This window comes from Chaetodon trifascialis, chromosome 12 (genome assembly GCF_039877785.1).
Source record: "Chaetodon trifascialis isolate fChaTrf1 chromosome 12, fChaTrf1.hap1, whole genome shotgun sequence".
Taxonomy (NCBI): Eukaryota; Metazoa; Chordata; class Actinopteri; order Chaetodontiformes; family Chaetodontidae; genus Chaetodon; species Chaetodon trifascialis.
In genome coordinates, this window is record NC_092067.1 from 18755935 (window position 1) to 18767941 (window position 12007).

The window sequence follows — 12007 nt, forward strand, 5'->3', positions numbered from 1 at the left end:
TGTGTGTGTGTGGACAGTGGTAAGGGTGGTGGGACGGCCCATGGCGGAGAGCCGGAAAATTTCCCTTATTTTCAACTCCAAGTGTTGACAGGTATGGTATAGATTTATAGTATGTTATGGCCAGTTTTAATTATTGCTCTACATATGATACCCGTGAGCCTCAGCCCCCATCGGCATGAACAATAAACCAGTCAGAGTGTAACTCTGAATCTAGAAGTATTTTCAGTCGGGCTTGAAAATTCAGTATTCATGTTCCAATAAAGCATAATATTTAGCTTCCATCTGCCATGACGAAACAGAAATTCAGGGTTGTTGCCTGGATGTTTCTTACTGAAACTCTCTTTGCGAGGTGTAGTTGATATCTCTCCATAGACTGTTTTATATATACAGGCTTGACTTGTCTGAAATAAGTAGATCATTTCTAATGCAGTGTACTGATGAGACACGTAAAAGCCTCGGAAGTGCTCTGTCAGTCACAGGAACCATGGGTTAAACATGCTCATAATCTTGGAAACAAGTTTGGCCAGGTTCATTTTTAGCTGTGATAAGTGGCCACATTATCCTGTGCAAGTATCATAGTACATATTTGTTTGCCGTGTTATTTTTTTTTTTTCTACTGTGTAATAGTACAAAACACTATTTATTATCCATGTCTGACTCACGTGCAACTCAATATGGCAATAGTATTCTTATACTGTTATATATTATGTACATATATCTCATTGATTTGTATTCTGTATCCTTTTTATTGTCTTTTGGTCTTTTATGTGTCTCTCTTTTATTCTTTGCTGTCTGTAACAGTTGAATGTCCCTGGCATGGGATTAATAGCATTTTATTTTATTTTTTTTATCATCTGAAAAAATATATACAACACACTTGAATACTCCCTCTTCCATTATTTTTTATGCAGCCTAATGGAAACTGAAAATGCCTGTACTTATCCATGTATAATTGCTCAAGTTTTCCTCTAAAAATGTAGAAAATGGAATAAACACTGCCTTGCTGAAATGTATTTAAATTACAGTGACATCTGTGTGCAGTATCAGTGTGCCATGGATACCATTAGCAGCCTGGACAGCTCGCTTTACAGTGGAATAGTAACCATCGTGGGCTGTGTGATCCCCTCTAAAATGAATATAATGCTAGAAACAAACTGTCGCCTGTGACACTGAAGTCTGCTCTTTCTTTTTGTTGCTTGCAGTCTCCGTTGAAATTTAATGGGGAGTCATAGAGGGTGCTGTCAGCAGTTGGCAGGTTCCCTCAGGATGGGCCCTGAAGCCCCTGGCCCTTCAGATCTCACATACAGTTGATCTCTTTCTCTCTCACTCACCTCTTACTCACAGTCAGTCTCTGGCCTACAGAAACCTCTGTGTCCTCTCAGGCTCATCACTATTCATTCATCTCATGGTCTCTGTCAGCTGGCTGAGAGAGGTCAAACGGGGTGGTTTGTGTTTGTCTTCTGGTACAGAGGTCTCAATGTGATAAGACGATGATGAAAATCCATGTTTCTGCTTCTCACTATAAAGTGGATCATTCAGGCAGTAAAAAGGTATCAGTCAAAGTCAGCATAAAGTAAAGATTTAAGTAATTATAGAGGGCAGGCTACCGTTAAATATATATCATTTTGAGTTAGCTCATGTTCTGTAATTGCACAGTATACTGCACATATTAAATATGTACAGACTGTATGCCCAAATATATGCCTGAATATCCTATATTCCATATGAAAGTAAGAGATAACACGAATGGAGGAAAATTGTAATTGTATTTGTCATTGTTTGCAACATTATGCCCTTTGTCACTGTTTTGGTTCTATTTTATTGTAAAATACATGTTGGTTTTAGAGAAAATGAAGGTCTGTTAGCTGGTCCACCATTGAAGAACAGCGTTAGCTTCTTTTAGACTGCAACATGTTTGGATTGAATATTCTATTACAGCTACATGCATGAGCATATTTGGAACAGATATATGTGATATGGTTACACTGCATGTTCTCACTTCACTTGATAGGACATTTACAATATAGATCAGGGTTAAAGGGATTAAAACTGACTTCAGATTTATGTGACACAATGATTAAAAACACTTGGATACTCACTCTTGAAGACGGCGCTTCGTCTCCTTTAACATTGTCATCCTTTCACACCTCTCCTCTTTTCTTTTCCACACCACACCTTCACCAGATTAAAAGTCTCAAACCCTCAAACAATCCCCACCAGCGTCTGCCGCTTATTGCATTTCCCAGAACTGCTCTGTTCAGCGAATGGAGCAGATCCGGTAATAGCTCTTCTGTCATCTGGTGGAATCCCTCCCTTTTCCAGCGCCATGCCTCCAGACTGAATAGCAATTTAAATGCCGCTCACTTCACATGTATTTGAAATCTCATTAACTGGATATAAAGACCCAAAGAAATGTGTTGTAAATAGAATATCTTGGCCACTTGTATGAGGGAAAATTTATTCATTATTAGTCTTTTTTCTTTTTTTCCCCACTTCCATTCCCAGCGCCGAGTCTAGTGAATGTCTGTAAAGTGTCAGCAGTCATTTTCGGGGTGAAGCCCAGTATCTCCTCTAAATACACTCCATTTCAACAGACACAAGAGGCTGTTCACAGACGGAGAAAAATGGAATGCATTATGAAAAGGGAAAGTAAATGGCATCGCTTCTCAACTGACATCCAGTCTGACAAGCATGGAGGAGGAATACTTTAAGGATAAGTTATCATGAACCGGACAAATTAAAGGGAAACTACATCAAAACCAATAAAGATTTAACTTCTGCTTTTAAAACAGAATTGGGAAACTATTTGTTTTCTCATTTCTTTGTGCTGAAAATTCAGAAACCATGTTAGGTGGCCAGCGTATTGTGTTTTTAGATAAAAGACCTCCAGCTTTTCTCAGAAGTGTATGGCTTGTTTGCAGCTTTTTAGTGAATTCTTTGTATTTTAAGTATTATTCTTTTGTTCTTATGCTGTCAGCCTCCTGAGGTTGTAATTTTGTTTTTGTCCCAAATGGACGGTTTTTATATCTCGAGTGGGAGAACTGGAGAAGCTGCTTGATTGTGATTTCTGTCGTATCTCCACTTGTTGGTTTAAAGGCTGAAATGTTTGGTGTGTTTTTATTTATTTTTGTACAGTTTAAAGTGCAGTCTGTAATACTTTTGATCATCTGACTTTAAAAGGTATCATTGTAATTAAGCAGATAATTGCATACATAATGAAGTAGTTTGAAATGTAAATCATGAGTTTGTCTTTAGTTTGTTGGGCTTAAACAGGCTTAAAAAAACAAATATTCTTGTTCTTACGAATGTAAACAAACCTTTAAGAGCAACCTTAATAACTTATTTTTCCAGTTTAAGCAGATTAAAATACTGTGGTTTGAATTTTGATGAGGGTGTTTGGGCATTCCAAAAATAAATTAGGAAGAATAAGTGTAAAAAGTCGAATAATCAACTTGTACTGTGGAAGACACGTCTGTTTCTGTGTCTGGGAGAATAATCACAAGGCGCCAAAGCCTTTAGTCCCACTTTGTCTCTCATCTCGTTGTTTCATCATACTGTGTATACGCTGTGCTCCCTGGAGCCTCGTTGCCCTAACGAGGAGTGGTGATAAATAAATAATTGGCAGAATTTGGTAGGATTATGCTTCTGAACTGACATATTTCACACAAAAGCTGTCCTCGCCACTCTAAGTCATTCCAGGCACTGCGCTGTCTTACTGTGTGTGTGTTTGTGTGTGTTTGTGTCGTCATCACCACATGCGATACACATGGTTTGGCCTTACAAATTTAGATGTTCAACACACACACACACACACACACACACACACACACACACACACACACACACACACACACACACACACACACACACACACACACACACACACACACACACATTCACCATGACACTTGCCAAGAGCTGTCAGATAGAGGGCAAAGGGATGTGTGGGCCTAATGAGAGCCTGGCCAGGAGTCAGGAGCTTTATGAAGTCCCAGAGGTGAGTACTGGACTAGGGCGAAACCACTGTAATCCATAACCCAGTGACACTTATGATTGTTGGCTGCTCAGCCTGTTCACTGGAGCTGCAGTGCATATTTCATCAGAGGGAAGATTAGAACACTGAGGAGATTCTAATCATATTAATCAATTGTGTTTAGAGAGAGCTTCGTGGCTTGTCTTTAAACTCTTGCCAATTCACCGCTTTTAATTTGAGGCACAGTTTTGAGGACGAGCGTTGTGTCATTGTCTTTTACTGGCCAATGGAAAAGCTTCTCTGCATTCCCTCAGGTGCTCTGTATAAACCCAGACTGATGTGATGGAGAACTGGGATGATGTCAAACGGCTAAGTTTAAATGGAGACTAATATTCCAAATATGATTGGTTTAAAAGCCCAGACAGAATAAATATGTTCCATATAAACACCTCAATCTGAACAAACAGGCCCCAGCTGACAGTGGTTGGTTGCAGAGAGGTAGTTTCAACTATTTCATAAAATGATCAAAAGAAAAATTGCACCATGTAAAGAACTTAATCAGAGTGCTTTCTGGCTGGGTTCTTTCTGCATGTCTGCTGTCTTGACCTAAATGTGTGTGGATGTATTTTTCTCCACTTCCACACAACTGGCAGCTTCCAAGCTGAACTGGACCTCTGAGGAGCATTTGTTTTTGATACAAATGATATGTTACTAGAGATATCATCTACAGAGAGCTGATCAAATCCATTCTCACTCCCAACTTGTTACATACAGATGCTTGGTCAGGATCCCTTGGCCTAACTTTTTTTGCGTTGGGTGCCTCTTTAGCATTATTTTTCCGTATGCAGGGTAGTCTGAAAGACTTCTTCTTCTCAGATGTCAAATGACGCAGTTTAAATAGCAAGAGAGGTCCACCTATGAAAGACGTTGGAGTGGTTGGATGGACGTTCATCCAGGAGACCGAGGCTCATGTCCTGTGTGAAACCAAAAGTAAATGCTAATTTCTTTTGTAAATGAAGTAACCTTCATAACTTAATATACCCACGTAACTTAACATACCTCAGTGATGTATTTAACAAATGTATTTATTTTAAGCAAAACCGTGATCTTTCTCAAAACCTCACCAGATAGTTTTGGTGCCTAAACCTAACCAAATTGCGACCGTTTCACAATGTTAACCCTATATTTATCACTGTTCTCATCAAGTTTTATTTTCAAAGTCTAACTGGACGCTGCTAACCAGATGTTGCATATTTATTGTTAACTTGACCGCAGAGTAGTGTTGCAGTGTTTGTCTTGACAGAACATACATTCAAAAAATCGAGGCTTTTTAAGAGTAATGTGGTTAAAGATAGTGCTCATATGTTTTACTACAATGATTTTTTTTTCTTATTTGTTAAATTAATGTTTAAAGAACGCTTGTGGTTCTATAAAAAGCTTTTTATGTACAGTCCCATCACACCTTGTTGTATAAATGGTTTGGAACTCTAATGGAGCCGACCCTTTGCCTTAAAGGGACTAATGTAAACCTAATAGTCAGTGGGCTCGAAGCAAACGCCTTGCATTTTATTATACAGTACAATTTTGTATTACGCTGACATGCAAAATGATATGAGAGCCCCATTTTTTCCATTATAAAATAAAAGTTGCTGTATGTTCCTTCATAATTGATTCAGCAAAGTGCTCCTGTTGCTTTTTTGTGTCAGAATGAAAAAATCAAGATTGGAAAGATAGACAATACATCCTGTCTGTGAAGGGGATTGATGGTACGAACAGATACGGCAGATGCAGAAATTACTGAAAACACAGATGTTTCTTTGCAGAGTTCAACAGAAGAACGTGACTCTGAACGCAGCTACGGTGACGTTTTGTGACATTTATTGTTGTTCGCTTCAAATGAAATCCCACATGTTACTTCCTGTTGTAAAAGAATTATATCAGTCTGATTTTTCTGGGAGGAAAAATGTGTTTTGAATTTTCGCTGAGGAAATCTAGTGGAGATCCATTGTAATAATTTACACACATTTCATTGGCTTTGTGTTAGCAAATTTACTTGGTAGAAAGGCCGAATTTCTAGTTAAAAATCTATTGCAAGTATATTTAAAACATCAAAATCAGTTTTCTTGTAGGTCAAAAACAGAGGTTTTGCCCAATCTGAGCCTGGTGTTACAGTGAAAATCTATAATCATTAGTTATATCACACTGTCTAGACTGTGTTTAATCCACACGTGCATGCACAGTTTACAATATATCTTAATGTCAGCAGGGCACTTCAGTCTGGTTTAGTAGACTATAGAGACAACTTTCCACTTTTGATTATGATAGCAGAAATTGTGCTGAATGCACTTACCGCTTCTGCACTGGACCGCACAACTGTTTCCCCACACAGTTATCCAATAGAGTAAATAAAATTATGAAGCTTAGGGAGCCATCTAATCAATTTCTGCAGAGTTTGATGACAAGGTAGAGTCGAGCATGGAGTCAGGATCATATTACTTGTTAAACAGACTGGACTGGACTGAGACAACATCAGCTCAATTTGTCTTAATGGCTTGTATGCTGCTATACAAGGTCAAAAGAATGTTTTGCAAGGGAAAAAAATGTGAAATTATGAATCGCTGAGATGCTGCACATGCTTCGACTTTTTCCACTTTAAGGTAGATGGAGAGTGAGCAGATTGGTTTCAACCTGCAGTAATTTGATCATTACGTGATGACATTGCATAAAGAGCAGTACTGTTGAAGAAAATTAATTCACGAATCAACTGAGGAGACTGTTTTACTCATTTACTGCGTGCAAAGAGCAGAAGGCAGAATCAGGATTGAGAGTACAGCTGCACAGTGCTGTGACCGTGCTTGTGTGCATGTTGTTCGTTTGCTCATGTCTGCATTGTGTGCACATGGCTAAGTGTGTGTGTGTGCCTGTGAGACTGAATGTGTTTGCCCCCTCATTATAGAGAGGATTAACCATCAGGGAGGCTCACAGTTCCCTCTGAGCCCAGAGAGCGGTAAAAGAAGGCAGCGTCCTCAGAGACATGTTTTATTCACCCACGTCTCACTTCATTTTCACCTCTCCTCTGTCCTGATGTGTGTGTCAGCTGTGCCCTGGATGGCCCTCCCACTGTTCACATTTTGTTGTTGAGGATATTAATCAATGCTGAACATTGAAGAACAGAAAGGGGTGCTATTGGGCAAAGGCTGAAGAGAACTGTTTTATTACTTTGTAGAAATGTGCAGGAAAGCACACCAGCTGAATTTGATGTATTCTTGGATATTAGCTCCCTCTGCTGGACACTTTTCAGGTCTCTGAGAGGAACAGGAAGATTAATTGTTTAGCCATTAAAATTGCACTCTCATTCAGAGCAATCGCATTAAACATGAGAATGGAATGAAAAATCTTATCCACAATCAGCAAGAAGTTACAAGCAATGAAATAACTTAGAAATTACAGTATTCATTGGAAAGATTGATGGCTTTGAGGGATGTGATTCTTCAGATATTAAGTTCTAAGGCGAACTTGGGCAATTTAGCTACATTCAAATAAATTGCATGCTGTTGCAGTTACAGCGAAGGAAAGATGCAACAGCAGTTTTCCTCCATTTACTCTTTTCAGAATCTCACAGGATCATCTGAAAAACCTCACTTCTTGGGTTTAATTTTCAGAAAAAAGGGCCCCGTACAATGCAGGCTGCCTTTTCCCTCCATTCGCTGGATCTGACTGACAAGATGATTGCAGGCTCTAGTCACAGCTGCAGCTGTGGCAGCATGCATCATCTCAGCTGAAAGTGTTCGCACATCTTCTCATGTCGTGTTTTACATCTGTCAGTATCACAACATCGTTTGGTAGAGAAATGAGCAAATTCTGACGGAAACAGCTTGTTTTAACATGAGCCAAGGGGAGAGTCTGCGTGTGTTGAGTATCTGTAAAGTAGGTGAAAATAAATAAAGACAACCTGAATGTGAAATAAATCCTCATGCATTTCCCAAATAGAAATTTCAATATTATGATGGTCTTACTGAACTGACACATGGCCAGTATAGATATAGGCCAGTGTAGATACACTGTGCAGTAATAGTATTCCGTTTTCTCGCCCTTACATCATGAACAGTGGTCATAACGGAGATAATGTGTACCAGCGATCTGACATACACACGCACAAAGCTTAAAATGCTCCCCTTTGTTTTACATGTTTCACATGTGCTGAGCATTAAAGCCAGTGTTCATCCATCCACCCACCTGTCAAAAAAAAGATGGAAATATCTTTTAAGTCAGGGTAACAGCTACACACATATGTGTCTATTACCATCGCTCTTTCTGCATGGGATCTACACAGATGGCTTAAACACTGATATCGTGCTCCAGTCTTCCCAGAGCTCTTATTGCTGAAGCTCATATATCACTCTGACAGTATATTTAAGTTTGAACATTCATCCTTCAATGGGTAATAAATAACAGCCAACTTTTGTCATTAGCTGGTTTATAAAACTGGGGCTACTAGTTTACATCTCAAGCAGGCTGTTATTAAGAGCTTCTGAAATGAATAACAAAGTCAGAGTTGCAAGAAGTGCAAAAGTTATGAGGGGTTACAAGAAGCATAAAAGGTTAAGACCTGACTGGTCTTAACATACCCGTGGCCCAAAACTTTTTTGTGCCTTTTACTTAAATATCCTTGGCGATAACATTACTTTTTAAAAAGTCTGCATAATGCAAAATCTGGAGAAAAATCTCTAGGGTTCCAGCTTTTAAGTCTATAAGTAGTAAAAGTATTAATATATTAAATCTGTTACACTAAAACATCCACTGCTGCTATATATGTATATATATTTCACAGATTAATATACAGATTGTGCACTAATGTGTACATAACATCCATGTATGTCCTTGCTTAGCTGAACCTGCTGTTCTTTGAACTGTGTCTACGTGTACGTTGAGAGCCGCTAGATACCAGAATCAAATTCCATGTATCTGCAAACATACTTATATAAATAAAGTTTAAGATTCTGATATAATAGCTATTGTAGCAGCTGACGTAATTGAGTTATATGTTTGTCATATCTGTATGGATTAAACCAATACGTGATCATTGCTTACCATCATAACGAAATACATCAAAATAGTCCCTCTTGAATTGTCCATTTTCTTGAGAATCATTTTGAGGCATTTTTGTGTCACTGACAGTTTCACAGTGTAAATATAGACAGGAAAGATGAGAGAAAACGAGGCCTCCAGTCACCAGCTGGAATCAAAGAGTTATATGATCTCATCTCAACAACAGGGCCACCAGGCTGCCCCTGATGTCCAGTTTCTGTGAAGCAAGGCGATTACTCTTCAACCCTAAACTCAGAATCGTCTGTGAGAGACTTAAAAATACTGATTGGTTATTGATTAATTTGGCTATTTCTAACAAGAAAACAAACAGTCAATCACAGGAAAATCACATTTCAGTTTTTCAAAACTTTGGAATAATATTCCCATTGTGCAGATTTAAGACTCTAAATCAGCGTATCATTGCTTGTACTTCATCTGCTACTGCTGTTGCCAGACTCACTGTACAGTTTCTTTGATTTATCACTTTCTGAGGGTCCTGATATCTCTCTGTTCAGCTTTTGATGGGAGTGATAAAACCAGGCTGTAAAGTAATGTCAGCTCTCTATAACCACAGCTGGTGTTACTCACAGGAGGGCTGCTTTGATGTTGTTCACATATTTGGAGAGAGAGATCCACGTTGTGACTGACAGGGCAGAAAGAAGAAATACCTATCGTACGTAGTCACATGCAGAACGTCAGTGTGTGTCTGTCAGCCACGATCAGCGTCGTAAACTCTCATGTGTCTCAGATGTTCACATTATCGTTAAATCAGAAGTGATTGATGGCCTTCATCTGGAACGTGGGCGGAGGCACTCGCAATGAATTTGCGGTTGCTGTGTGGAGCAAGTGCATGTGCAAAAAGAGAAATTACTTACCAAATAAAAAGACATAATTCAGCACTGCAGTACAGTATCCTAATTGCCTCATCTGCATCAGCATGGTTCTGTTGTGAAATGATGATGTTTAGACATTTGAAAATACAGGTAATATAGTCTGTTATGCTTGTATAATCTAAGAGCATGTAATGTCCATTTAACTGTCACGAGTTCGTTACATGGCCAGACACTGGTGAGTGATGAATACAGTTTTAGGATGACTAGGAATTCAGAAAATTGGTGCAAGTCAAGTAAGAAGGGATGAACGTTCTCGGAAATTCAACAACACTTTGATGCGACTTTGGGTGCAAGGTAGATAGGAAGCCCTTGTTGCCTTTAGGTCATTACATCATGGAACAGGTGCTGTGTACGTGCATCTGTGCAGCTAGTCAAAACTCAGTGATGGTCTGAGAGGAAGAGGAACAAAGTCCGGACTGCTCCAGGCAAGGTGGTTTCAGATGAAATACTGGATAACAGCCTCAGAGCTCAGGGTAAACAAGATGAATCCACAGTGGAACATAGAAACATTAGAACACTGTTGTTGTACAGGGCAGCTCCCAGAGTGTGTGGCTGTGTGAACGCGAGGCAGGGTGTTGCTGGGAAAAGAGCTGTCCACTTACCCAACCTTACAGGAAGAGAGAGGGAAAGAGTTCTGGGAAAAATGCCGGTGACTCTGGCTGACCTGTCTGGGGGTCAGATGTCTAGAGGTTTCTGAACTGACTGCTTTGCAATTTCAGTCTCTCATGGCCTTGTGTTCTCAAGGACAGCTGCAATAAACCCCAGAAGCTTTCTCTCAGGTCTGCAGACGCTCCTGGATCCCTCCTGCTCTGCTGTTACTGTATTCGGAGAAACTCCACTTAATTTCATCTCAGATTTTCCATTATTCACACATTTCTTTGTGATGGTGGCTGTGGGTGTGCTGCATATTTCTGATTAATGACAGCTCAGCCTGTGATATATTTCTGTTGCTGTCATGCTGTGTGATAATTCGGAGGGCTTGTAAAAGAGAGAGACTGAGTTCTGTTGTCTGGTAGTGTTTTTCTTCTTACTTCTGGACCAGAAGCAACAAAAAGATATTTCACTGTCAATGGAGCAGTTGTCAACAGTCTCTATATTTTCATTCTAAACACTCCTGGGAGTGAAATTCATGCTCTGTAGATGTGTTTTCCAAGTATGGCACTTGCATAATTATATATTTATGGTGGTAATAAGCCCTTAAACAGTTTAAACATTAACTGACAAGCAGTTTTTTAACTGGTAATTATCTCTGTGAACACTGGATGGCATTGTTGCTGTTCAAGAACCCTGCAATTTGCAGCAGCACTTCATTTTTCTTTCCCTATGTCTGGGAGGAGGCAGAAACGATTCCCGTGAATTTCAATGTGTTTGCTTTACATGTATTTACATTTACATAATTGATGTATTTTATGTATTTGTTTCAAACTCTAATTCTAATCAGAGTGAGACTGATATACAACACAGCAGATTAAGGCAAATACTTTGCCAGTCAGATAGCAGAACTCATCAAACGGCTCCATGAACACGTCACAGCTGGTTCCTCTACGAGACCTGAGGGAGCAGTGTAGTCACAGTGAAACTAAATAAAGCGACACATTGATGGGTGTGTTTCTTGAGTTGTCACATGATTTGTCGTTTCCTGGAGATTTGACTAAATTAAGTTACAAAAACATTTTTTTAAGCTCTTTCACTCTTCAGAAATACTGTTTAACTGACGTGGGTCTTCTTACCGTTTGTTAGAAGTTAACGGTTCTTTTGATACACGGTTCCTTACGGGAACATACAGGAACAGTCTGGAAGACAAACCAGATTTTCCAGTCTGGCTCTGGCACACCCAGTTCACCTGTATTTTGTCCCGGACACCAGACACCATGGGTCACTGAGTCACAACAGAACATCACTGTCACAGCTGACAAGAGTTTAGTTTAGAGCCTGTCTGCCAGTAAACAAGATCAAGTATGAAGTGCCTGTATCTCCTGAAATGAGTTACCGATTAATAGTCCCAGCAGGGAAAATGAGTTGGTAAAAGGTGAAACAGGACACGATTACCTGT

The 12007-nt window shown here is 39.5% G+C and overlaps 1 protein-coding gene; it reads left to right on the plus strand.

Annotated features, from left to right (window-relative positions):
• The window catches only part of epha3 (eph receptor A3), a 445799-nt gene that overhangs the window by 151504 nt on the left and 282288 nt on the right, over positions 1–12007 (plus strand).